This window comes from Ceratotherium simum, chromosome X, assembly GCF_057802395.1.
Source record: "Ceratotherium simum simum isolate JZ-2026a chromosome X, ASM5780239v1, whole genome shotgun sequence".
Lineage (NCBI taxonomy): Eukaryota > Metazoa > Chordata > Mammalia > Perissodactyla > Rhinocerotidae > Ceratotherium > Ceratotherium simum.
In genome coordinates this window covers 69,896,763-69,900,507 of record NC_141940.1, presented here as the reverse complement: position 1 = coordinate 69,900,507, position 3,745 = coordinate 69,896,763, and the positions used below count along the sequence as shown (strand labels likewise).

Genomic DNA, 3,745 nt, shown 5'->3' with positions numbered 1-3,745 from the left:
AACACAGACTCTGCATCAACTGGTCACACAGCACTTTGAGATATTTCTATTGAACCAAAGATACAAAACTAGGAAATTACCAAACTATCTCATTAGATGGAAAGACTTTTCAGTAATCCTGGGTAGCTTCCTGCAGTCCCTTTTAAGGACTAAAAATTACTGGATAGTTCAAACTTTAATTATTACAAACAGAAGTGCTACATCACCTGTCTTTTGCCTCTGACTCTCCAAATGAATAACGTAAAGACACACCAGAAGGTTGATGATAGAGCTAAGCTGGGACAACCACTGCATCTACAGAATGTCCAATACCTTAAAAATTTGGGCACAAGTATATCTGGAATTCTTGTGAAAGATCAGGCAAGATCTATGACACTTAAATCGGTTTTAGATTAAGGTTCTGCTCACATTGCTTTGAATTTATAAGGATGGGTCAGTGAATCCCTTGGTCTGAGCAGAAACCACACTCGTTCCACTGCAGTTCACCCTCTAATTTAGACCTGATTAGAAGAGGCTTTAACAGCACCTGAAGTAGAGCCCCCTGCATCCACTGCCCTTTATATCAAAGGCTATTTGGTTCCACTCTTGGAATTGGCAAATTCACGAGACATTTCGCAATTCTAATGCATATTTCAGATTACTTAGTTAACCAAGCAATGTGCTCTGTCAAAGGACTTATTCCAAGTCAAAGCAAAAAAAGGCCTTAATGTGGAACACAGAAAAAGCACTACCAAAACAAAAAATTACTAAAAGAAACAAGATTATTCCCTCCCCCACTCCCTTTCCCACTTGGTGGACCCAAGTTTGGTTGCATTTAATTTGTGGTTACATCAGAATACAACTCAAATTTTAACTTATAAATCACAGCCTTACACAGATTATCTGAACACACCAGTTCTTTTGAGAGTGGCATGCTCTGGAAGTCTAATACAGCCACAGCCCACGGTAGAATATTCCTGAAGGGTGGGGCACAGGACAGGTTAATTAAGGTCACTTAAATCTTTCTCTTTTACAGCAGATCACAACCCGGATGGCTGACTTTCTTCACGATTTCTGATAGGAATCCAGTAGAGCTGGTTTCAAGTTTCACATCAACATTTAATAGCTGTAAGCTTCTCATCCAGAAGTTGTGATCCACACAAAGTCCACAATGAGTGCAGCAAATCTGAGATAGCCAACCCTTATGAAGGCTGAGTATCTGAACATAAAAAGATTTTGAAATGACCACTGACTGCAGTTTTTGTTTTTGTTTTGTATTTGCAGAGTAATTATGAAAGAACACTGCTGAATCTCGTTCACACATTTATATAACAATGAAAATCCTCCTAAATCCAATATACATAAAGAGTAGTGGGCCGGCCCCGTGGCTTAGCGGTTAAGTGCACGCGCTCCGCTACTGGCGGCCCGGGTTCGGATCCCGGGCTCGCACCAACGCACCGCTTGTCCAGCCGTGCTGAGGCCTCGTCCCACGTACAGTAACTAGAAGGATGTACAGCCTTGACATACAACTATCTACTGGGGCTTTGGGGGAAACAAAAGGAGGAGGATTGGCAATAGATGTTAGCTCAGAGCCGGTGTTCCTCAGCAAAAAGAGGAGGATTAGCACGGATGTTAGCTCAGGGCTGATCTTCCTCACACACACAAAAAAAGAGTAGTAAACTTCCATAGTGCAATAGGGCCAGTCACTTATACCGAATGGTCTGCATCAGGTGTAGATCCAGCAGTGATCAGATAATGGATAGCTGTTCTTGGTGGTTAGCTGTGGTCTAGTTATCTTAGAAGGGTTAGCAAAGACCATTCCTTAACTTAGCTACAGTTTAAGGGCCTGGCTTTTTTGAACCTCATCCCTACCTCTAGTTCTGTGTCTGACTACTTCCAGTCTCTTCACCACTTCTTTATCCCTCAGGGAAAGGAAATGTAATTAGTAAATATTTCTTCTTCACTAGGTTGTTTTGAAAATATTCTTCCTTGAATTAAAAAAAAAGCCACCCCTTAGGAGAATCTTGAGGGAGGGACAGAAGGAGAAAATTGGTATATAAAATCCTTATTAGACCATTTTTAAGGCTTCAATTGAACAGAAAACAGCATCCTGTACTGAAGCTCCATGTTCTATTTTCTGAGGGGGGAGCAAATCTGATTACTATGAATTGCAAACCTATTTTGGGACCAACTTGAAGACAACGGGAAAGTTAGAAAGCCATCTAATGATATGGTGATTCCTTTTACCTTTTGCAAATAATAGACAATACATCTCTCTTTATGCATAAGTAAGGGCAACCATTGCCTCATTCAAGTAAAGTCCTATTCATTATTCAATGATTTATCCTCACTTCTACTTTATGGGAGTGGATCAGATAGAGAAAGACAAGTTTGGTGAATCACTGACTCATTTTGTAGAATAGAGCAAAGGAGCAAGTCCAAGTGGAGATTTAAATTCAAGCCAGCTGTGCTCTCAAAGAAGCAAAAAGGCTGGGATTTACTTTAAAAGCCACCCCCAAAAATGATATTTCCATCTGATGTCATTTACATTTTTTCCCATTTTATTTACTTTTAAAAATTCATGTACCTAAATAAGATGTGGATGTGCCATATGTGGTTATTTAACTCCAGGTAGCATTCATTTTTAAGTAGCTGTTCCTGCTCTCTACATGCTTGGCAGTGGACTGCAGGGATGGGAACTGTGTATTGCTGTATATTTATGGTGGTCCTTGTGGTGTTTTCCTTGTTGTGGTTAATCTGGCCCCAGGAGGCTTGTAGACACCACTAGTCATTGCCAGTTCAGGGCTTTCTGTAACAATTACTGGAGCAGGAGGTGCTTGCACTGGAGCTGTTTTATTCCAGGGACTTGAAGAATTTTCCACTACCACCTCCACCTCCACCTTCTTCCCAGTTGTCACCTGGATCTTCTCTCTTTCCATTATTCTCTTCTTGCTTTTCACTTATTTGCATTTCCTGAACTCTGAGGCCATTGTAATCAACATCTTTTTGCCCAAATTCTTTCCACTCATCTTCATCCTTTGTCATGGCCTTGGGGGCAGCCACAGAACCCAGGGCCCCTGCACCTGTGGTCTGGCTGTCACCCGGCCAGGCCCCCGTATCCACCCCGCTGCCCGCCGAGCCTGCAGCTCTGCTGTTCCTGCCGTGTCACCTAGCTGCTCCACTCCTTCTTCTTCCTCTTGTCCCTCTTCACGAAGAAGTTGTCCAGGCTCCACTCCTCCGTCTTGGCCATGGCTGCAGCCTCCTCAGAAGGGAAAAGGAACATGCGGGCCAGAGCCTCCGGCAGGAGGGCTCAGTTAGTGGCAGTGCGTGCAGGAGGAAGATGCTCAATTTTATTTATCTTTTCAAAGACCCACCTCTTAGTTTCATTGATCCTTTTTATTGTCTTTCTAGTCTCTGTTTCATTTATCTCTGCTCTGGTTTTTATTATTTCCTTCCTTCTGACTTTAGGCTTCATTTATTATTCTTTTTTTGGTTCTTTTAGGTGTAACATTAGATTGTTTATTTGAATTTTTCTTGTTTTTTGAGGTAGGCCTGAATAGCCATATACTTCCCTCTTAGGACCACTTTTGCTGCATCCCATAGGTTTTGGTATGTTGTATTTTCAGTTTCATTTGTCTCCAGGTATTTGTGTGTGTGTGTGTGTGGAAGATCAGCCCTGAGCTAACATCCGTGCTAATTCTCCTTTTTTTGCTGGGGAAGACCGGCTCTGAGCTAACATCTATTGCCAATCCTCCTCCTTTTTTTC

The 3,745-nt window shown here is 42.1% G+C and overlaps 1 pseudogene; it reads right to left on the bottom strand.

The window, feature by feature from the left end:
* Positions 1 to 1,810: 1,810 nt before the first annotated feature.
* Positions 1,811 to 3,229, bottom strand: LOC101400490 (protein CDV3 homolog; annotated as a pseudogene).
* Between the last annotated feature and the right edge of the window lie 516 nt (positions 3,230 to 3,745).